General features: G+C 34.8%; 1 long non-coding RNA gene across 1 annotated transcript; it reads left to right on the top strand.

Moving 5' to 3' along the window:
* The first annotated feature begins 179 nt into the window (after positions 1 to 179).
* LOC127521757 (uncharacterized) lies at positions 180 to 25143 on the top strand. Its single transcript, XR_007932460.1, has 4 exons — positions 180 to 605; positions 1879 to 2091; positions 17751 to 18150; positions 24530 to 25143. It is a non-coding gene; the product is annotated as an uncharacterized LOC127521757 (long non-coding RNA).
* Positions 25144 to 25501: the final 358 nt, after the last annotated feature.

Genomic DNA, 25501 nt, shown 5'->3' with positions numbered 1-25501 from the left:
TTGTTTTAAAGGAAACCAATATAGAAATATTATATGTGGTTGGACGAAATATAGCCTATTACAGTTTCGGTCTTTCAGTGATCAATCTATTAGCATTGGGAATCATTTGAGCGAATCGGTTCGTTCGGACAGTTTCATTTCTTTGAAAACGATTCACACTTTTTAGTCAAAAGTATTCCACGCGCGCCATTTTATGTTCCATTTTTCGTTTAAAATGATAGATTGCGTCAAATAAGTTGTGTTACAGTATTGTAAACAATCTGAAAGAATGGCAGTGTTGTTCAGACTTCACAGTTTTAACGCTAAACAAATTCACCATACAAACAATCGGTTGGACTGAATCACTGTTCAAAAGAATCATTTGTTCGCGAATCACACATTAGTAGCAAATCTATTGATCAATCTAAAGGCAGTTCAAGCAAGTTTACACGTGGAACAAGTTCAGCTAGTAAAATCACATTTCTGCGATCACCTGAAGTATAGACTAATCATAATGAAATGCTCAGCTTTGCTTCAGAATTTGTAGCTATAGACTGACGGAGCAAGAGAAACTGGACGATCCGACATACCAATGTCATATGTTGAACTTCATTGTAGCAGTTCATGTAAGTTAATTCGGTGACAAAATTCAGCATATTATGGGAGTTATGCTGTGCTGTATTAGTGCAATAATAGATAATGACGGCTGTTTTTTGTACAGATGTCAGTCAGTGTTCGGGGTCACGCATTACAAGTAGGCTAACGCAAGTTACGTAATCAGATTACTTTTTTAAAAGTAACTAGTAAAGTAACTCATTACTTTTAGATTTACAACAAAATATCTTAGTTACTTTTTCAAAAAAAGTAACGCAAGTTACTTTGTTTTTTCTAATTTATTGACTGACTTGACAACCCCATGTTGAGAGAAATCAGGAGTAAGGTTGCACTTCCATACTTCCTTCAACCTGAGGCTTATTCATTTCACTTCTGTTGTGAAAAGGCTTTTACATTTGCCAAAAATAGAATTTTTTTTTGTTAAAAAAACCAACAAGCAAGCCCAGCCCAGGTGAGAAAATGTAAGGCAAAAGTAAAGTAATGCATTAATTTTACAACCAACACTGGTTATATTTTCCATAAAGGCCTATAATTAAAAAACAATTCCAAAGCTGTGATATAGACCCCCATTTGGAAATTGTATCTGCAAATGCTTTTGTAAATGACATTTTTATTGTACCTTTTTTGTTTGTTTTAGCAACATGCATCTATTCTATTCTAAATGGCACTCGGGTCTAAAATAATAGCTGCAGTTATTAGTCTGACCGCACGATGTCGCTATTCTCACGATTTTGGCCCGTCACCTCGATCATGCCAGAAGACTCATTATGCAAGTGGTCAGCTTATTAAAACAAAATGAAGGGGAAAAAGGAGAGTTTGTAGAGGAAAAAATCTTCAGCCATCAAACTGTAAAAAGAAATTTGAGCGAAGCCCACATGTTTTGCCCATGTGGTCTACAAATCTACATTAATTTACATTACATTTGAAACAAATTAACTCAGTGCTTCAATCTTCTCGAAGGATTCAAAATCAGTGTATACCTCAGTATTTCAACCACATTAATAATATGCCAGAGAAAATCATATGTGTGCAATTAAATTGTGCTATTTTATGTGACCACATGTGCAGTTTGAGCCAAGATCATCTTTGAATGAATTAATCACAGATTTTCTCACATGAAGGCACAAAACAGATGATTAGTAGTGCTGAGATTGTGTCACGCAGCGTTCGATGTGAAAGGGGAACTGTAACATCAGCGTATGGCTTCAGTGTTAGTTTCAATAGCATATTCCCATTTCCCAGCTTTAAAGTGATTTGAGTAACGTTTATTTTTTCCCCCCACAGAACGGTCATGGGTATCATTATGACCCTCCCAGCGTCCGACTGTTTGTGATATGGCACTGCCAATGCCTTTTGGGCAGATTTCAACTCCTGCTGTCAACTCCAGAGTCTTTGTCTCTGGCTAAGATGGCCCAGTTTCGCCGTCGGTGTCGTGTTGCAGGCTCCGGCCGTGTGTGTCTGTGTACACAGGTCTGTGCTAAGCGCGCCTGTTGACAGGTATGATATAGAGTGCATCTGCCCCCAGAGCCCTCTCACACACAGCAGACAATTGAGTGCGAGATCGTAATGGGAGCGGGGCCCCTAGGGCCCGGCCGTGGGGCTGGGAGGGCCGCAGCTCCTGTGTCATGGCTAGGCTGGTGTCAAGGTTTGAGTTTACGAGCAACCCCCAGCCTCTCTCTCCGCACACACACACACACTCAGCATTACTAAGCCATGTGCCTCGCAGATCTCTGAGATTTCTCCCTTGAGGCCAATCCCTCGTAATTAAAATTAATTGCCTGTCCTTGAAACTGTAATCGGGTTTCACTTTCTCTCTTTTTCACTTTTGAGCTCGACAGGCTCAAATATTTCACGTACATTGTGTTTATTTGTCAGTTTAACGTGAGTACTGGCTGCTCGCATGAATGCAAAATGTTTTGCATGACTGAATCTCACGAAACCTGTCAAGAACATGGTTTGGTAGCATGGTGATATTTGATAACATTACAATAGCATTACAATAGCTTTACTGTCTGTTTTTACAAAAGGTGAATCTTGTGAAAAACTATCCAGGTCATGTTTCTCCCCAAAATCAGAAGAAAGAAATATTATGCTGTTAAACTATACGTTACAATGCACAACATCTTAATAGTCCCAACTTTCTTTTTTAATTTTATATATTTATTTTTTTAAATGAATATATATTTTTAATTTTCTACTTTTTGTAGTTTTTTATTATCCTTATTTATTTATTTATATGTCGATGTATAAATAAATTTTATAATTGTATAATATTATGAGACAAAATTTTATTTTATTTTTTAATTATTTATTTATTTATTTTCATGTTGATGATTTATTTATTTTCCTCTTGAAATAGATTTTTATATCACCTCAATTTTACCTCAAAATGAAAATAAATATAAATATAGGTAACTGCAAATTATGAAATAATATATATTTAAATAAATTATATATATATATATATATATATATACACACACACACACACACACACTGTAAAAAATTATTTTCATGATTTGTTATCACAACTTTTTTTTTCTTTTGTCAAATCAACTTAGATAATTAATGTGGTTCAGATAGCATAATATTTTGAGTTTCTGTTGATTAAATCAATCACCTTCATTGAATTAACTCAAATTTTTAATTTCAATGAACTCAAAATTTTAAGGCAACCAGGTAACTTACTTTTTTAAGTTAAAACAACAATATTTTTTACAGTGTATATATACTTTTTTTTTTTTTTTTTTTTTAAATGGACAACAAAGCCATTTTATAATATTGTGAGATGAAATATTACCATGCTATAAAAGCAAATATTTTTAACAACTTTAAAAAATGATTGATTCCAACATTTTCTTTTTCAGTTCTCATGGTCTGATTAGATTTTCCTAAATGCCACTCCTCCTGTCGAGACGTGTTTTGCCCTTATAACCCTTTTTTCGGGATTTTTCTAAATTAGGAGCTGCATTATCTGCTGTGCAAACACAGCTTTGCGGTCCATTTCCTCCAGACTGGTTTAAGACTGTGTGTCAACATTAGCAGTCAACTGGGGGATCGTATCGCACACAACCGAGAAAGAAGCTTAATGTAAACTTTTAAAAGGCTTTTCAATTACTTAGTTCAATTTTATCCACTTCTAGTGTTTCATGGTGTCAGACTGACTCTGTGTGGGACTTTTAATTTGAATTTTCAGGGGCAGATCGCTGTAAACATATAACGGCATTATGGCCTAGGGCTTTTTTTGTTTAATGTGTGATTGTTTGTGCCTGTTTCCCCACTCAAACGTTTAGAGTAAATAATCGCCCACCCCCTCTCATTGCTTACTTCTCCCACGGACACGCACACACAGTCCCATTAGCATCTGATTTGATACACATCATGTTAGTAAATGAATGGCAAACTAGTGAGTCCCCCCTGCCAGGCCAATCGATGAAATGCTCCTCAGGTGCAAACATCTCTCCAGGGCCGGTAATCAAACCTCTGAGCACCCCCGACCTCCTTATCAGAGCCATCCTTAATTAAGAGCCATTAACATTCTCTCTCACACCTTCCTTTCAGCCGGCTGGCTCGGCGGGTTCCAGACCCCTTGCTGTCAGGCTTGAATGAGCAATGCGCACATTTATTCACTGGCCGGAGTGCAGCCTGCTGGCCCTGAGCCGAATGGTGCCAGACCCCCGGCCCGCCTGCACGTGCAGCCTAAACAGAGCGAGAGAGGCGCTTTATTGTGTACATTGTGGGCATGTAATGTTTATTAATGCTTTGGCCATGTAAACTATTGTTTGTCATGCCAATAAAGCCTGTTGGAATATTGAATTTTGACAGATGATGAAGTGAGAGAGGAAAGGGCGGCAGTAATGAGTGTCCATTGCTCGGGGACAGCTGCTGTAGCGCTTCTCAGCACAATACAGCTGGTCTGCTCTAATTACCTCAACCGTGAGCTTTCAGCCCTGGTCATCTGAGAAAAATGTAAACCATTCAGTAGGAAACAGTGAGACGGGGTTCAGAGTGAGTTATTGATAATGTGGCGTGTAGCACATCATCTGGAGTTCATGCTGCTTCCTGCACATAAATTCATTTTGACTGAAGTGCGTAGGATGTGTTTGCATGGACCAAACCTGGCCATATAGGTGTCATTATACACTCAAAAGAAAAAAATGTAAGCCTTTTTTTAAGATTTACGAATTTCAATTAGTAAAATTCCATCGCATTGAATTGAATAATCCTTACATATTATTCATATGATGAATTAAGAATTTTAAATTAGTAAAAAAAAAACTAGAGCTTAATAAGACGTTGTGTATAAATTTGAATGGAAAAAGGGTATGGACCGTTTAGATTACATGATTTCGTATTCATAAATTTAAACATATTTTCATTTTTTTATGAATATGAATCACATAAACTAAATGGTCCACACCCTTGTTCTGTTAAGATTTATACAAACTGTTTTATTAAGCTCTAGTTTTTTAAAAGTATTATTTTACTATACAATTGAAACTCATAAATCTTAAAAAAAAGGCTTAATTTTTTTTAGTGTAATTGATCATGCACAGTTATTTGGCCATTTCAAAAGATATTTTCAATAATATAACTACTAGTCATTTTGATGGAAATGACTGTAGAAATGTTTTATTGACTTGGTTAATTTACCATATACAGAAAAAAAAAAATATATATATATATATATATATAAAATTAATAAAATTCTAAAATATATTTTTTTAATTTTTGGTGGAAATCCATGCACTTGTTAATGATATATTTAGCATAGCAAGAGACTCAATCTATTTTTAGGACAATTTTTTTTTTTTTACAATTTTCAGACATTCAAAAACAATTCTTAAGACATACCCCCATTTCTCATTATTGTAATGCAAAATGTTAATTTATGTTGATTTTAATTGTACTAAGTTTGCTAATTTACAAAAAAAAATGCTATAAAATATATATATTTTTAATTTATGGTGAAATACTGAATTGTATTTAACAAGACATACATGTACAGTACTTGTTAAGTCATATATCTAGCATGAAGAGACTGAATCGTATTAGGACTATTAAGATGTTGACATTGTTTTGACATAATGTGACATTATTTTCATGACAATTAAGTACATTTACCCCCATTTCTCATTATTGTAATGCAAAATATCTCATTATCATTAAAATGTAAAAAAAAAAATCGTTAGAAGGTTTAAATTGAAAAGTGTTTATATATTATAATAATAATATAATGATATAATGATTTGTTGTACTGCCTTTAATTTAAATTTATATACATATTTTTTAATTTTAGTGAGTTGGTTAATTTACCCTATACAGTAAAAATATTATTTTTAACAAGTAAAATGTTGTAAAAATGTTTTTTTAATTTATGCTGTAAATGTACATTGCATTTAACAATGAATATATGTAGTTGTTAAATCATATTGAGGATAGAATCCTCTTATTTGTAAAATATAATGTATAAGCCTTTCAAAAAACATGATCAAGCAATTATATTTAGCATAAAGAGACTGAAGACATAGCTTTGACACAACGTGACATTATTTACATGACAATTAAGCACATTTACCACCATTTCTCATAATTGCAATGCAAAAAAAATCTCATTCTCATTATTAAAATGTGAAAAAATGTTACATTATTTAAATTGTATTGTGCCTGAACAGAATGATTCTCAGTGCTGCAAAGCACAACTGAACATTAAGACTTGTTTTCACAGAATGCATTGTGAATATAACTAATATTTTTTGTAGATTTATTTTGAGCAAAGCCTTTTTAAATGTCTTATTTTCAGCGATTTTGCAGTGTTCGGCTCATTTGCAGTCAAACAGACAGTGTGAGGTCACTCAGGAGGCCATTGGCTGTGATGCCTTCACACAGTCTTGATGTGCACTCCTGGGGTGTAAACTTCACCTCGGTTCGGTCGACACATTTCACAGGGGACTTTTACAACCTGTGGGTTGCGGTGGCCTAAACAACATTGTTTACTTTGACTGTGGTTAGTGCAGTCGCCACAGCATTTAATGGTCTATTTGGTGTGCTGAGAAGAGGCTTTTTTTTGACAGAGTGGCTGTTTTTTTACGGTGAGAGTTTGTGCCCTAATAGTACCTCATTTCCTTTCCACACTAGGCTGACCAAAACAGAAGCAAACTGATGGCACAGTGAAGCCAAACGCCTCAGATAACACCTCTGTTGTCCACATGTCCTACAGATGATAGTTAATCTTGAGTTATGCTGTAAAAAAATGGCTCTGATAAATGTTAAAAATGTCATTTTAATGTAAAACTACTATAGTAAATTAGTTAACTTATCATATATACAGTAAAAAAATATATTAAATTTAATAACAATACAACATGTCTAGGTATATATATATATATACGTGTGTGTGTGTATATATATATATATATATATATATATATATGTGTGTGTGTGTGTGTATATATAACAAGCTAATAGGAGCCATATAAGAAAGCATAGCGAAGACATAGAAAAAGATTTTTTATATATAGTTCAGCAATGTTAATATTATAATATTTCATTTAATAAGGCTTTGATTTATTTTTTTAATTTTGTAAATACAAAGCCATATTCTGTTTTAATTATGGTGGTTGTCAGTATATTTTAAGTAACAATCATTGTCTCTCACAAAATTTGTCTTATATTTTAATATTTAATATTTGAATATTTAATATTTACTTAATATCCACTTAATAGGTAATTTTCTGTAGAATACTATATAGAATACTGGTTCTGGTTATATATTATATATATTGGTTATATTTTATATTATAAATATTTAAATCACATATTGTTTTTTTATATAAAATTTTATTTAATATTTAAATCAGGCTTTTAATTATTTTTTTTTTTATTAAATTAAATTGTAAATAAAAAGGCATATTATGATAGTTATTTTTATATTGTAAAGTACAGACATGTTTTCTGGTAACCACAGCCATTTTTAAGAAATATTCAACTGATTGTTTTTACAATAATAATATATAATGATTAATGATTGATTTTATTATTGACATTTTTTTAATTGTATTGATATTGATGCTTGAGAATGACATCTTTTAAGGATCCTTTAAGGATGTCATGCTTGAGAATGAAATCCTTTATGACATTCTTTAAAGGTAATGATGCAGTCATATTTTATATGACTCTTAATTGTGATGTAATGTGGTTCCAGTTAGTAATCATTGTCCACATGGACATTTTTTTCCTGGTCTCAGAGGGCAAAATCTAATGTGGGGATAAATCAAATCAAGCCTGAAGTGTGCTGGTGGTCAGACCTCTTGTCCATTGTTCGACTGACCCATTGATTCCCCAGGGAGCTCAACATGGTGGCAATTAGTCTGAACCCTTCCCCTCCCATCCATTAGTCAGTCCAAACAGCATCCAGCACACCAGGACTCCTCCGTCCTCTTAATCATTAGCCTCTGGTTCAACCAGAAATCAAAGTCAGATCCTACACTTCCATTAGACAAGTCTATCTGGTTCTGTTTAGTGGCCTAAATCCACTCTAGAGTCTTTCTGGAGAGCATTTGTTCCTTTACGACATCGTAAGGAACCCACTTGATCTGTGGCTTTCTTCAGGAGATCTGACACAACAAGTGGCCGGCGCTGTTTATCACACAGCAGCTTCAGCAGGCACTCTCCAGCTGTTTGAAATACTGTGACACATCCTTCCGCCTCACCCCTTCTCTCGGTTTCCTTGAGGAACAAAAGAGGGATTTCCTTTTGGACTGATATATGGCGTGACTGGATGAGTAGGAGTGAAACGGCGGGAGTTATAATGGGAGATAGAATGTCTTTGCGTTATATGCTTGTCTCATCACATTAGTCCACTGATCGCTGACAGACAAAAACGAGACAAGGCGATGGGGACGTACTTCGGTTTTTATCCCCTTCGATTTGTCTCCGCCATGATTGGATGAGATCATCCAATTCTTAATCTAATTGCAGTGATTCAGTCTCTTATTCCAAAAGTCCTGTACGAAGCTTTAGTCTTTCCTTGTTCACTGCAGGTCTGAAGGCCCAATGGAAGAGTTGAATACACACACAAAGAGCCCTCGGAACGGAGCTTGTGGGGCCCCACGGCCCCATCCTCCCCCAGCACCAAGGCGTCCCGAACAACTGCTACAGTCCACATAATTCCAATCCGGTTTTCACGTCCTGTATGCGAGGGGTGGGTGGTCATTGCACAGACACTGACTTTTACGCTAACAGGCTCATAAATATTGACCAGGGATTCCTAGCTGTGAATATTTCGCAAGACAGATACCTTTTTTTTTTTTTTTTTGCCTGTCATCAATTATTAAAGCCTACATGCAGGGTCTAAAACTAATTTTTGCCACACCTGCCAGTGGCCGGTGATTTAAAGGATTAGCTCACTTTAAAATGAAAATTACCCCAAGATTTACTCAATCTCAAGCCATTCTAGGTGTATATGACTTTCTTCTTTCTGATGAACACAATCAGAGTTATATTAATAAATATCCTGATGCATCCAAGCTTTATGGCATTGAATGGGACCAACGAGTTTGAAGCTCAAGAAAGCGCATTCATTCATCATAAACATACTCCAAGCGGCTCCGGAGGGTTAACAAAGGCTTCCTGAAGCGAAGCGATGCATATGTGTAAGGAAAATATCCATATTTATCACTTCATAAAGTAAAATATCTAGCTTCTGCCAGGCTGCCTCACGTATTCAACTTACGAAAAATGTGGCGTCAGTTACACTTTTTTCCGTAAGTCCGTTTTTCGCTTTTTTCGGAAGGCGTAGGACGTAGCGTAAGTATTTTGAACTACAAGAGGCGTTACACTTTCTACATAAGTTGAATACAGAAGGAGGTCTGGCGGAAGCTAGATATTTTACTTTATAACGTGTTAAATATGGATATTTTTCTTACACAAACACATCGCTTCACTTCTGAAGGCTTTATTAACCCCCCAGAGCCTTGTGGAGTATGTTTATGATGGATGGATGCACTTTCTTGAGCTTCAAACCCCATTCACTGCCATTATAAAGCGTGTCAGGATATGTATTAATATAACTCCGATTGAGTTCATCAGAAAGTCATATACACCTAGGACGGCTTGAGGGTGAGTAAATCTTGGGGTAATTTTCATTTTAAAGTGAACTAATCCTTTAAGAAAATTTACCGTCCATAAATATTTTTTTACCTGCCATGAAACTGTTCTGTTTTTTTTTTTTTGCTAAAACAAGCAGTAATGACACCAAAATTTTAGAAACTAGAGAAAATTCACAATTCTCTATACCAATTTTGATACACACAGCTAAAACTTTAGATTTTTATGAGTGGTTTTAGTACATGGTAAGTTTGCTATGCTGTTTCTAAGGTGTTTTGAGTGGTTTTAGTGCATTGCTGTGCTATTGTATTGTACATAGTTTCTAGTTGCTAGATACTGCAGTGCACATTGGATTTTTTCATCTGTTTCATCATTTACATTTATGTATTTGCCAGATGTTTTTTTTGTTTTTTTAATCCTAAGAAGTTCATGCATTCCCTGGGAATTTAACCTTCAATATTGGTGTTGCAAATGCCATGCTCTATCATTTTTAGCTACAGGAATGCCCAAAAAAGTTTCAGATTAATTGCAGTAAATAATGTGTTTAGATTTGTGGCAGATGGGAAACGTATATTGCCATTTTTCCGATCTGGTTGCGAGACATCATTATAAGCAAAACATAGCAGTGAAGTTTGTTTGAGTCATCTTTCTGCTAGTGGCACAAGTTTAGCCCACTGGAATGTAAGGTCAGCAAATGGAAAGGAAGGGATATGACTATGGCCTCCGCTGGGATAAATGGGGAAACAGAGGGTTTGTATTTATATACAATGGGCACTCACCAGCCGTTGCACGCTGGGACTGAGAGCTTTCACCACTGTGTGGGGTTAAAGGTTAATAGCCTCTTGGAGTTACATGCATAGAGCACGGGTGAGAGGTCACAATAGGGAGATGAAGACAAACAGGTCCAAAGTTTTACTAATATCAGATTAGAAAGTTGGAAAGGTATAACCTGTGCCTTAAAGGGGACCTGTTATGCAAAATTCACTTTTACATGGTGTTTGAACACAAATGTGTATCAGCAGTGTGTACACAACCAGCCTATAATGGTAAAAATCCACCCACTCTTTTTTTGTAATCCCCATAAATCATAAGCAGTGTCTCAGAATAAGCCGTTTGCAGTTTCTATGCAATGTGACATCACATTGCACAGGCCCCGCCCACGACTGGCGACGGAATCTGCCCTATTAGCTTAACTCCTCCCCTTAGTGAGCTGTACACTCCGCCATGTTTATCTCCTCACCAGAGCATTTAACGGCAGCATTTAAGAGCAGTGAGTGATTTTCTGCTTTTCTTTTGTTGTTTGATTCTTATTAACAGCAGTAGGTACTGTATATTCTTCACAGATCTAATACATGCAATTTCATTCCCTGCTGTTTATGTTCACAGACTGTGTTTATAATCTTTGTGTTTTCGACAAAACCTTGTGTGTATTTGACAGTTTAAGTGCAATAAGACGTGTAAGAGAAATCGGTTTAATACTCACGTGAGGCACTGTCTGAGAGCCAGCTTTCTGTGCACGTGCTTTGGATGTGTGCGCTCAGAAAACCATATATCAGAAGTTTAAACTGATATGGCTTTAAAATGCATGCAAATAATAACTTTCATGAGGAAGAACTGCAATGAGATGATAATCAAAAACAAGCAGATGTTTTGTTAGTTTTTGGCAGACTATTCGAGGCACGAGTTGTACAGGCTCTGCCCCCTTCTGGAAAGCGGGGGCAGGGAGCAGCAGCTCATTTGCATTTAAAGATACATGCAAGAAAACAGCATGTTTTTCCTTCCACTCAAAAATGGGCATTTACAACATTGTATAATAAATTATCTGTGGGGTATTTTGAGCTGAAACTTCACAGACACATTCTGGGGACACCAGAGACTTATATTACATCTTGTAAAAAGGCGCATAATAGGCCCCCTTTAAGATGCGTTTTTAGGCGTGTACAGTTGGGCATTGTTTTTTATTACCACATTTATTAACACATTTGAGTTGTGCATTGTATCAGTTTTAAAGATGCAATACAGCAGATTTTATTCCAATTATGCTAAACTTAACCTGACATAATCTAGCTTTGACTCTACCATGTGTAACTGTATGATCATGTATACGCCTAAAGCAAGATGTTATAGCTTTACGATCATGTCTCCTATAGCTTTATGTCAATTAGGTTTTCATTTCCTGAAAGCATCTATAAAAGATATATAGAATCTGCGACATAAATTCTGCTTTGATTATAGCCAGTTGTAATGACGTCACTGCGTAGGCTGATCTTAAAATAAGAGCATTCTGATTTTATTAGTCAATGAACAGTCATTAGTCAAGATCAGCTGCGTACAGGCTGCATAAAATGGCTAATTTTAGTTTAATGGGACGTAATGGTCGCATATATTAAATCATTTTTCGACCTAATTGCAGCCATGTCATGTTAACAAATAAGTCTGTCTTTGCTCTACACCCTTCCTTACTAGATTTAGAGATCTATCGGTGCCCCTGCCATAATTAGCACCTTCCCTTTTCGTGGATTGTGAGTATGGAGTATCATATGAAACTATGATGAAGGCTTTTAGTCTTGCATTTGTTTTAAGGAACCACATTTTTTGCCCAAGTGGGTTCTTCCTTCTGCTTTTAGTCATCAACGAGTGAAACCGCAAAGATTTTAATAGCTTCAAAATGTTCCATCAATCTTTGTCTTTAGCAGTTGGCTTCGAGTCTAGGTTAATGTCACTGCCTGTTTTGGTATGTGGTTATCCTCCCTATTTGGATGCACTTTTTGTGACAGCGAGCGAATTACTCAACATAACATTCCAGATGTGATTTTTGTCAAAATTTCCATATGTCTGTATGCTTTCAGTGCATAAAACTCACTCAGATTTGACACTTTGGCTCTCAAGATGTACGACCACCGAGAAATTAGCACAACAGATGCTGTAGAAAACAATTAATCATTGCTGCCAAAACGGCATGATGCCTGTAAGAGAACTGAACAGCAAAAATACAAAGACTGATTATGGGATACTGTATTGTCACTGATGTTTGGTGTTGTACACATTATAATGCTCCTCGCAACCCTTGAAACTCAACATATCTTGTCTTCATGGGCAAAATATATTTAGAAGTCAGCAGAAAGATTTCTACAGAATTCGAACAAAGAAGTTCTACTTATTGTCCACACCCTTGCGCGAGTAGCAACAGATCTTTTCTTCCATATTGTGATGTACATCCGAGTGTAACGGATTATTGAAAAACCAAAAAATGTAGGGAAGGACTTGGTTCTATGCACTGGTTGTTGATTGGATGTTTGAGATGTGGGTGTGGCACTCAAAAGTGGAGGCAGATATAGATTTATAACATCCATTTAGAATGCATGCATGCATTTAATTTTCATTTTTATTCCGACTTTAACTATTTAAGCTAACTTGCTAATGCTTTTAGCTAGAGATAAGAGTAGTACCAAGTAGTATGAGTTGTACTATAGATGGGTCATTAACAAATAAGGTTGTTATAATGTAGATATAATTGATTTTGAAGTTTATTAAGAGTTAACAATGAGATTGTGTGGTTTTTATACTCAGTTGACACTGCTTTTGTCATTTTTTACAAGATGGACAAAATTTGTCACCAAAAAAGTCATTCGGTTTAACCAAAATTTCAGTTTTACCGAATGACACTTTTGGTTATACCGAATGACGATATTTTCAAACAATGCCAACAGAATGATATCTAGCTAGCTAGCTTGCAAAAGGGCAATCAAACATTTTATGTTTAGTACAAGTTTTTAAAATATTACAACATTTTCCATGTTTTATAGCGGTTGTACCGAATTACCTGATGTTTCGGGACATACGTATGAGCAAATGAAAACATGAATTTTTCACATAGTTAAGAGAGAGTTAGTTACTTTGCTTCATGACCATGTGGTCCTTTGCAGACGTCTGAATGATGTCACATCCTGTCACGTTATATTGACCGCATGACTTGATCCTAAATGGTATTGGTTACTCCGAATGACATCAATGTAATTCATTTTTCCGGACATTTTTTCTCATATCAAAGCAACGACTTCCTCACATAATTTTGATACCATTTTGCACTATGTTAATATATGATGTTATAAAATCATGCCAGAATAAAAAATATATACATTTATTACATTTTAAGATATTTTAATCACAAATGAAATGGCTGTATTGGCCTTTGGTCAGTTAAACTTCAAAATCTTTAAAATACCTTTATATGTAGCAAAATATAATTAAAACCTTTTGGATTCAATAAAAGAGATCTAGTTTTATTACCTTACATACGTTGGATGTCATATCTTTGTTTTTTATTATTATTAAGACCTTTAGACAAAAAAATGACCCGTCACGTCATTGACCCAGATATAGAAAAACAGTTAACTCCTACTACTTGTGAATGGAAAAAACTGCAACACGCAATATGGCGGAATATATCCTGCCTTCTAAGTAAAGTGATTGCATCACTGCAGCTGCCGTTAGAAGCTCCGGTTCCCGTAGAAACCTAAAACTCACGCTTAGGACTAGGTCTAGCCTCAAAAATAAGCTTTTCTTAATGCTATTTGAGCACAAGAAACAACATTTATGGGACAGTTCATGTCAGATTTTGTTGCTGATTTGAAATATGTTATTTAATTGTGAGTTCGGCAAGCAGTTTTTGAGATTTCAGGATTCCTTTATTCAAATAGATAGGACTTGCCCAAAATAGCTGCCCGGAGGCGCTACAAATATGGCCGCCGAGTGAACAGACTTTCTTTGAAAGGGACTTTGGTAGTACTCTCAGCTCTATTCAACACATTTCACCATTTTACCAGTTTTGTTGCTTTTAGTCAATAGGTCTGTTTGTTAGCTTTAATGTCGTCAAGTTCTATGTATTTTCCACTATGCTAGTGTGGACCTAAAAGTTGACAAAACTAACAGATTATACACATTTACTTGATTAAATTTGGGCTTGTCCAATATTTTGGCAATTTATTTTTAAACAGGGAGCCCTTTGATATCTCCCGCCCAACTTCTTTTTTCAGTAGGAAATACGGCAAATTTTGACAAAATTCACCCTATCTATTTTTTAAATGCATAATATTGTGCATATTTTTCATTTTTTTTTAAATTTTGACCTCATAATGATTAATCAAAAAAAAAAAGTGATAATCATTTTTGCAGATTTTCCCCTAGATAAGTGCAGAAATGTGGGGGGAAAAGCACAATGTCAGAAAGCGTATCATGCATGCTATTCCTGTCTCAGATGCTGGAAAACAACCCAGAATATGAAAATCTCCTGGCCAAACCAACAAAACGGACATTATGATGCTGTACGAATTAATCACCACATGTAGTTCCATCTTCTAGTAGGGTGCAGAGAGATTGTGTGGAAAAAATACCCTGAAGGATTAACATTCTCTTCTCACAATGTTTCTAAGCAGCTGTGGGTTTGTGTTAAAGAGCCGAACTGCAGCTGCATTCGCTGTGCGTGGATCCTCTGTGTTCTAAGAACAGAAATATCCACAATAATATGAAACAGACTGTTCGCATTGGCTTGCATACTTTAATGGCTCCTAAAAACACAGATCCATACTTTTGATTTGATGTTACTGACTGCTTATCACTAAGTGTGTGATAAGCAGTCAGATGTGTCACACTATCAGCACTTTTGTCTCATGAAAAGTGTGTCTGTGTTTGCAAACACATTTGATCAGGTGTAGTTAATGATTCTCGGCCCTGGCCTGAGCAGGGCGATCTGTTAGCAGCTATTATTAAGATCAATGCTGTATATTTGTCAGACATAAGGTCTCCACATGTTGTGCTTTTGCAATATTTGTGTAATGTTGTGGCAACATGAATATGACTGAAGAGCTTAATTTGAATGTCAAGTGTCGGTTGCATGGTGCCAATCTGTCTAGAGATGTGTCTCTTGCTGGAGAACATAATTTTCCCAGAGGGGCGCATTCTGTGATAACCAATCAGATCTGGTCTGGAAGCACTGTTGAATACTGTAGTGCATACATTAATGTCGCTATTGCAAAATGTCATATGTTATAATCTGACAAGCATTTGAGAGCTTTAGGACAATTTATATCAAGAAATATGTTACAAATTCCTAAGGACTTAAGATAATAAATCAAGCACTGAATAGGTCTACAAATCCCACAGGAACGTTTTATTGCTCAGAGGTTGCTTTTATATAAATCATGAGTCTTTTTCAAATGATTCCCAAACCAATAAATCATTTCTTGAATCATTTCTTTAGATTATTGTTTAATAAAAACATACAGTGTAACCAATACGATTCCCGAACCAATGATTCTTATGAGGTGGTTCTTTTCAGTGAATGAAAAAATACGGCATAACCGAGGTAGTCTGATTCCGGAATGAATGACTCTAAGAATTGTTTCTTTTTACTGAATCAAAAACATACAGTGCAGTTAGTGTAGTCTGATTCCCAAAACAATGACTCAAATGAATCAATTCTTTTTACTGAAATAAAAACATATTTTGCAGTCAGTGTCCGGTTACCAAACCGATGACTCTTAAGAGTGAATGAAATAATACTGTAAAATCAGAGTAGTTCAATTCCTGAATAAATGACTCTAAAGAATCGGTTCTTTTTACTGAATCAAAAACATACAGAGCAACCAGTGTAGTCTGATTCCTGAATGAATGACTCTAATGAAGTTGTTATTTTTACAGAATCAGAAATGTACAGCAAAACCAGTGTTGTCCAATACACAAACCTCTTATGAGTCGGTTCTTTTCAGTGAATTGGTTATTTTTACTAAATAAAAACATACAGTGCAGCCAGTGAAGTCTGATTCCTAAACGAAAGAATCTTATGAGTCGGTTCTTTTCAGTGCATGAAAAAATACAGCAAAACCAGTGTAGTCTGACTCCCGAATTAATGACTCTAATGAATCGGTTCTTTTTACTGAATCAAAAGCATACAGTGCAACCAGTGTTGTCCGATTCCCGAATTAATGACTCTAATGAATGGGTTATTTTTACTAAATCAAAAACTTACAGCAAAACCCATATGGTCCAATTCTTGAACCAATGACTTATGAGTCGGTTCTTTTCAGTGAATGAAAAATACTGCAAAACCAGTGAAGTCTGACTCCCGAACGGATGACTCTAATGAATCGGTTCTTTTTACTGAATCAAAAAACATACAGTACAATCAGTGTATTCCAATTACTGAATGAATGACTCAAATGAAAATGTTATTTTTACTGAATCAAAAACATACAACAAAACCAGTGTAGTCCTCATGAACCAATGACTCTTATGAGTCTGTTCTTTTTTCAGTGAATGAAAAATAATGTAAAACCAGTGTAGTCTGACTTCCAACTGAATGAATCAGTTCTTTTTACTAAATCAAAAACATACAGCAAAGCTAGTGTAGTCCAATTCCCAAATGAATGAAACTTTTTAGTGAATAACTAATTAGTTTATTATTCATATATATAGAGAGAGAGAGAGAGAGAGAGAGAGAGAAAGAGAGTAGTTAAATATAGAAAGTAATGCTACCCTGGAGAAACAATTGAGATATAAAAAAAAAAATCTAATCTGTGAAATGCGTAATGTTCCTTTCACACAATCAGCTGTCATTTTGTTTCAACCAGAGAAGAATATTTCAGATTTATGTAGCATTTTTATATGTGCAATGTTTTAACAGCTAAAAATAAAACTTAGTGATGGAGTCTGAAGTCATGTTGTGCTGACTGTTTCTTCTCCGTCTCATTAGAGTTTTACTAGTGCCTGTGCAGAGAGCTGAAATAATGTTCATGTCTGCTCCGTGCCCAGAAACGTGCTGCGGTGGTGTGCACAGGAGGGGCCTTTTCATGGATGTTTAATGCAGATTGTATTGCAGTTTTATTTTTGTGCTTTTTATGAGCTAGCTCATGAAAATAATACCAGAATAGCCAAAATAACCTGGATTATTAGATTTCATTTTAATGCAATCTAATCTCTTTTTTTGTCTTAAATTATGTAAAAAGAAAAAAAAAAGATTGAATCATTTTAATCTCATTATTTGTTCACAGTTATGCCACCATCGTTTGAAAGCAGCCATATCAGATGATCGTGGTAATGGATGTTAAAGGCAAACATATCTGTTGAATCAGGGCACCTACAGCGCTTCCCTCTTTGCTGGAAAATGTTTCTGTCTACGGCCCAGATGAGGAAAGTCTCCAAGCCACAACATGACATCCATCTCAGGATATTTAATGAGGATGTCTACCACTGGAGACGCTGGATTCATGTGAGGCCCACATCAGTGAGGACAAAGGGTGAATTCTTCCCCGGCCGAGGACGGCTAGAGGAAGTAGTGCAGATGCCAGTGGAGATAACTGAGTGTGGGTTCGAGTTTCCACCAGCTGGTCATGCATACTTCTACTGTGCACAGATCTGTGTGTAATTGAGAGTAGAGTGTGTGAACCAAAGGTATTATGCAATTTTTTTTTTTGTTTGAATGGCTACAATGTCATTTAGAGAGAGAGAATGAAAATGACAATGGTGGAAGAGAGTATAAGTGTGTGTGTGTGTACAGTAGTGGCCAAAAATTGACATCTTCACCCTTTATTCAAATATTATTTAGCAATGGTTTTATTTGTGATAACACAATGACACATGTCAAATTATGTGGACATAATTTTTGGCAAGGCTCTCATACAAAGTATTGAGAGCACAAAAACCACATGCAAAAACAAGAGAGAACAAACGAAATATTGATAGCTGATTATGTTGTAGACAGTGTGTAATTTTTCCTCTGAGCTCTTTGTTTTTCTTTGCATTTTTTTGCATAGTAAAATAAATATATATATATATATATATATATATATACAAGTTTGAGATATATATGTATAATGAATTGATATACTTACAGTCAAACCAAAAATTATTCAGACATTTTTGATATATTTTTACTAGTGGGTGAAGGACACGATGGTTCATTTATGTAAGTGAGGATAGCAAAATAAAGTAAACTGTGACATATTATACCCAAAAATTCTTCATACAGTGGACTACCAGTAAAATTGATAAAAATTTGGAACCAAAAATTATTCAGACACTTTGACCTGACCATGTTTTGCTTAAGTCTTATCTGACATAATTAAGATTATTTTTTTCTGACACAGTTTAACTCTGAGATCTTGTCATATTTTATTACCATGTTTTTAAACTATAGTGAATAAACTGTATTAATGAATGAAATGTTTAAGGTGTCTGAATAAATTTTGGTTTGACTGTATATAATAAATGTATATACTTATATATAATACACATTTCTATACTATATACAATATTATAGATAAATACATTTATTAAAATATATATTCAAATTATATTTAAAATATTTCAATATATAATTAAATAGGAGTGTATGAGGGGGTAATGCTATTCAAGTTCCTCTGAAAAGGTTTTAATCTACTTTTAGCAATCAGTTTGGACTTTACCCACCTCTGTACAGGCAGATTAAATTGAAGCCATTTGCAGTGCTCTTTAACTGCTGACTAACATGCCTAGCATACTTAAATAGTTTAAGCAACATGACAGTACTTTGACCAACTAGCTTCACCATAAAAACCATACTGGTTGAATACTGTAAATTTTGGTTATATGCTGATTCACCACCTGTAGACCAGGCATGGAAATGTTTTTTTGTGTGAATATCTATAAAGTCAGTAACAGTGACTGCCACCACGGGCAGTTAAAAAGGAACCACATGGTACATGAGATTAGTAAAGAGCACTGAAGTGTAAAACAATCTGATATCATGCCTAATTGTTTTAATAAGGCTTAGAATTCCTTAAACATTTTAATCCAATTCAAAGTAGACCACATGAGAACTGGACCACTGTAAAACATCTATGCCTTTGAATGTTAATCCACGGATTCAGAAAATGTCTGTTCATTCTGAGGTTTTTCTTTTTGAGCACGATTTCCTGTAAAGCGTCTTATAGGTCAGAAGTGAGTGTAAAATTCGACAATCATTCCTGACCTTGTTTACTTCCTTAATGCACATTCCTTGACTTATTGTGAATGATTCATCCGTGCACAATCTTTGTAACCTTTAATCGAAATGTTTTATCGTGTTCTTGCTCTGCAATGACTTCCCTTTTCCACTGACATCACAGGGGCTATTAGATAATGTTAAAGGATTAGCTCACTTTAAAATGAAAATTACCCCAAGATTTACTCAACCTCAAGCCATCCTATGTGTATATGACTTTCTTCTTTCTGATGAACACAATTGGAGTTATATTAAAAATATCCTGGTGCATCCGAGCTTTATAATGGCAGTGAATGGGGGAAATGAGTTTGAAGCTCAAGAAAGTGCATCCATTTACCATAAACGTATTCCACATGGTTCAATAAGAAAAATATCCATATTGAACAAGTTATGAAGTAAAATATCTAGCTTTCGCCAGACGGTTTAGAGGCACTTCTCAGCACTCGTTAGGAGTCTTTCAAAAAGTTTAGATTCATTAAAAAGCTGAGTTTCTAAGCTTTAAGATGATACCTATTTTGTGTTATTCCACGTTGGAAAACGAACATGGATGGGTCCGGGAACATTGGATACACTGCATCCCGGAAAGATGAGAGACATGTTTTTAGCCAATTATGTTACATCGTTCCGTGAGTAATATCTTGTGATCAACGCAATATATTTTGTTGATTTTGAGTTCATTGTAATCGTGAGAATCTGCTTTAAATAATGATGTGCCATTTTCTATGCATTTTTCATGAAGTTATGAGCACGTGAAATCTACATATTTGTATTCAGTTAGCGGCTGTGCTGTTTTTGTTGTAAACGCATATTACTAAGACAGATTAGAGGGTGAAAACAATGCAACAGGAGCATGTTGGAGGCTTGATCTGAACGTGTAAAGTCTCTGGTTTTGTATGCAAAAAGAATTTTTGTGCTACCTATATGGGTTCAGTTTTTATGGGCTCTTAAAAAGAGACACGCAAACGGGAGCGCGGGTGCTCCATCCGGTGGGTTAGTTCACCCAAAAATGAAAATTACGTCATTAATTATTCACCCTCATGTCGTTCCACACTGTAAGACCTTCGTTCATCTTCAGAACACAAAGTAAGATATTTTTGATAAAATCCGATGGCTCAGTGAGGCCTCCATTGACAGTAAGATAATTAACACTTTCAATGCCCAGAAAGCTACTAAAGACGTATTTAAAACAGCTTGTGTGACTACAGTGGTTCAACCTTCATGTTATGAAGCAACGAGAATACTTTTTGTGTGCCAAAAAAACAAAATAACAACTTTATTCGACAATATCTAGTGATGGGCGATTTCAAAACACCGCATCATGAAGCTTCGAAGCTTTACGAATCTTTTGTTTTGAATCAGTGGTTCGGAGCGCGTATCAAACTGCCAAAGTCACACCCCCCAGTGGCGAACCATTGAAATTTCGAAACACTTATGATGTAACAAAGCCTTGTTTACAAAAATCACATGACTTGATACACACTCCGAACCACTGATTCGAAACAAAAGATTCGTAAAGCTTCATGAAGCTTCAGTCCTGTATTTAAGTCCTTAATACGGTTATTTACAGGAGTGATAACCACATTCTATAACTGAACTCAGACACATGAATTGGACAACCAGATTGGACAACTAGCTGTCTGTCACATCATACAGTGTGAGAGACCTGCTCTGTTAAGGTATTTTGTGTGTGATTTCACTTTCGGTAACTTACAGTGATGGAGAAATGAGCTGTGTGTGTCATCTGAAGGTTCTAGATCCAGTCACTATTCTCCACCGAAGCGGCTCCCGTCAGTTTTGTGTTATGTGCCACTCAAATGCTGCGTCATGCGTGAGACGCTGCAAAGGACGTGCAACGATTAAAGGCGTCCAGCTAGCTTCGGCTATCCGATTTTACGGATGAACTCGCGGCTCAATTGGACTCTTGTCGTGTGAAAGGTGATAAGACTTCATCTTTGATATTAAGTCCCTGTCATTATGGTTACTGGTAAGAGAATACAGGCTTGATTCTTGTTGCAAGTTCATACAGATAGATAGTATTTGAGATGCTACTGTACGTTGGTGTGTGAATGGAACAGTTAGAGACTCGCACACCTGTAAGTCCCATATATAGACGGTGTGAACGTAGCCTAATTTTTCCAGTTAAAATATGAGCTAAAAATCCTTAAAACAAGAGGAATTTTGAGAAGCAACACTGAATAAGAACACTGAAAAACAATAAAGAGTCATTAAAAACTCAATAAGTAATTTTTTGCAGTTTATCTATAAATATTTGTTATTTTATAATATGTAATACCCACTTTTTATGATCCAATCAATTTGCAGTGGTTAAAATAAAGTGTTATATCCTACAATCTTTCTTATTATCCTGTTTTATTTGGAAATTTGTTTCATTAGCGAGGTAGAATGGGTTGCAAACAACTGATTTTAACGCATCTACAATTTATTTGTTGACAAATTTTTCTTAGAAAAACGCCACATCCATACTTTTGCAAGTGATGTTGTCAGGCCTGCTGTGTCATTCACTGCCTCTAAACATCTCAAAATAGTGTTACCTAAATACTCGTACTCTATGATTACGCAGACACCCACATCTTCCTTACGAAGCGGGAAAGTGTCCTAACCGTAAAATATTATACTGCAGTATCCACAGATGGTATGAATATAATTCCCTTTTGCATCCTAGCTGGGGTTTTTTTTTGTTTTGTTTTTTTTTACAGTTTTAACTTTTTACATCCTGTCCAGGTGAAACTGCACTCTATTATTTATGGCTCGTATAAAAATGTGCCTGTTCCCACGTGCTGTTGAAAGTTTTATTGTGTTAATTATACATTGGCCCGAGTCTGGAGGCCTGCTTAGAAAGTGAAGGTAATTATGTCAAAAGGGAGGTTTAACACGTGTGCAAACGCTTTAGAGCGTTTGCCCAGAGCATTTGCATCTTTTTCCCTCTGTCTTACAGTTGCATGGATTGTGCATGACGAAACATGTCTTGAGTGACGAACAGTTCTCATTGGCGGTATTGATGGCTGGTTAATGGGTACACAATGTCTCTATTTGAACTATCAGATCTGTACTTTCAATAAAAGGAATCAATGGCCATTAACAGCAGAAAAGCTAAGTAGAATACAAAACAGCAATGCACAACAAAAGTGTGGCTTCAGTGTGATCTAGACACTGATTCACATTAATCAAACAATGAATCTGAGAGTTTTTTAGACTTAGCTGATACAAAAAGATTAAAAGTGGCTTATAAATAAAGATTAGAATTTCTGATTGCAGGAATGTCACATTAGGATAAATTTTTACCTTCTATATCTTAATCTTGATTAATGGATTACGTTTTAAAGGGTCACATTTCAAGGTTTAATGCACTCAGAAACATTTATCATTTTGTTCATGAAAAAATAACAGCATTTTTACATTTTCTGTAGAAAATGTGTGTTATTTGTCCATGCAAAACCATTCTTTTTTTTTTTTAAATCATTGTCATGGTGTTTAAATATTTTAAATATAAATAAATAGTATTATAATATTAAATAGTATTTATAATATTATTTAGTATTTTTGATAATATTTTAATATTTCAATATATATTTTAATAAATTAAATTATTATTTTTATATTATTATATATAGTATATAAATAAGTATAAATGTGTAGATGTAATTATATATTTAATTATAATTAATGTTTTATTTATTTAATTTTATTAATATTTATACGTTTTATTAATAAATATAATATATTTAAATATAATAAGTTTTTTAATGTATTATTTATAATATTATGTTTATATATATATATATAAAATATTATTAAAATAAGTATAATATAAAATAAAATAAGTATTTTTTATTTTAAAAATGTTTTGGTCAATATAAATTTATTTATATATATTTAAATATATAAATGAATAAAATGTAAAAAATATAAAAATATTTTATATATATATATAATATGCTAATTATTTTTAGAACTATGTTTTGGACAATATACATTTAAATATATAAATGAATAAATAGTAAAACTTATTTAAAATATTTATGTCAATATATTTTAATGTCGATATTAGCTAGGTATTTTTGTTTCATTTTTATATATATGAAAATATATTGTACATGATTTTTTTAGTTCTTGGAATTAAAAGTTTGTTCAAATCACTAACCCTTAGTATGAGCAATAACACTGTCTTAGCATAATTATTCAACTGTATATCATGTGACAGTTCAGATGAAACTGGAAAAGTTAATTATGTATTGTTTGAGAACGACTTTCTCAGGACGGGTCACCGAAGATGAAAGCAGAAGAAGCCAGTGGTGAACCCAGGATTGACCTCTCACATTTGCAGAATGAGGGAAAGCTTTGTTTCAGATTGTCTTAAAATAGGAACTAGTTCCTCATTTTTCTCTTGGATTATTCAAAATATAACAGTCAACATTTTGCTGGTGGGAAACAAATTTTGTCAGCCCTGCAAAACTGAAAATCACCTCATGTCTTTGGTTGATTTAATACAGCGCTGATTTGGCTCATCACTTCTCATTTTGCTTTGATTACACAACAAAAGGAAAGAAATACGCATTCAGGCAGAAGGTGTTAAAACATGAAAGTGCCCGAATTTTGTGGCACAAAAAAGTAGGGTAGGATGAGAGAGAGAAGAAATGGCAGGTAATGCAATATTCATGCGCACGAGGCAGATTTCCCTTTAGTTCTCATGATTAGAGGAGGGGAATCTTGGCCCAGCCCGTCGTCTTAGTTCTCGAGGAAGAGGATGGATGCATTAATGGCAAGTTGTTATTTTTTTTGTACTTTCAGAGAGGAGAGAAGATGTGGCTTAATCAAGGAGATGCACTTCTCCTTTCCCTGCTCTTTGATGTTGTGAAAAGACGTCCACGGTTAACCCTGAGTGTGCAGCCGCTGTGTACTTCTCTTTCAACCCTGAGATGATGAAAGTGATAGCTCCATGGAGCCGTTGTATCAGGGGGTGTCCAGGTTCTCTTGAAAAAGAGATGTGACCCTGATTGAAATGAGGAACATATTTGATCTTGAAATGAAGTGCTTCTATGCTTTGCACTAATGCACTCATCTTTGATCATCAAAAGTAATTGATATTACCACATTGCCTTTAAAGCTTATTGAACGACAACCAAGCATATTGTCCGGAGAACATTGGTGTCATTGGCGGAAGGATGCTCATTTTGTAGGCCATTTCCAGATGAGATCAGCACCAATATATGAAATAGACCAAATTGTGATAACAAATGCAATGTATTAAATAAAATAAAGTTTATTGGAGTATGTTTTAAAAGAAAATACTATTTCAGTCTTTCTACTTCAAATTTCATGTTTAATTCAATGTGTTATTTGCCATTTCTTTGTAATTATTTGAAAATGGTTTCAAAGTTAATCCTACGCCTGTTTTTCCTATTTTTTTCCCGTGTGTGTATCAAATAATGGTAACACTACAAACTATTTGTTAACATTAGTTAACATGAACTAAGAATGAACAATATTTGCAGCATTCATTAATTTTAATGTTAATTTCTACATTTACACATTTTTAAATTCAAAAGTTGTATCTGTTAATCTTAGCTAATGCAGTTGAGCAAACAATGAACAGTTGTATTTTTATTAACCAAATAAAAATAGAACTTTTTAGGAAATTAAAAAAAAAAAAGTCCTAAAAACGGAAAAGCTTTTCCTTTGCGTTTTTAAAAAGTTTCGAATACAGACGACAACATTTTGTCCTTGTGAAAACGACTAAAAACGCTGTATTATGCTGCCAGG

Source organism: Ctenopharyngodon idella, chromosome 10 (genome assembly GCF_019924925.1).
Source record: "Ctenopharyngodon idella isolate HZGC_01 chromosome 10, HZGC01, whole genome shotgun sequence".
In the NCBI taxonomy this organism is placed as follows: domain Eukaryota; kingdom Metazoa; phylum Chordata; class Actinopteri; order Cypriniformes; family Xenocyprididae; genus Ctenopharyngodon; species Ctenopharyngodon idella.
This window is presented reverse-complemented; position numbering and strand designations above follow the sequence as displayed.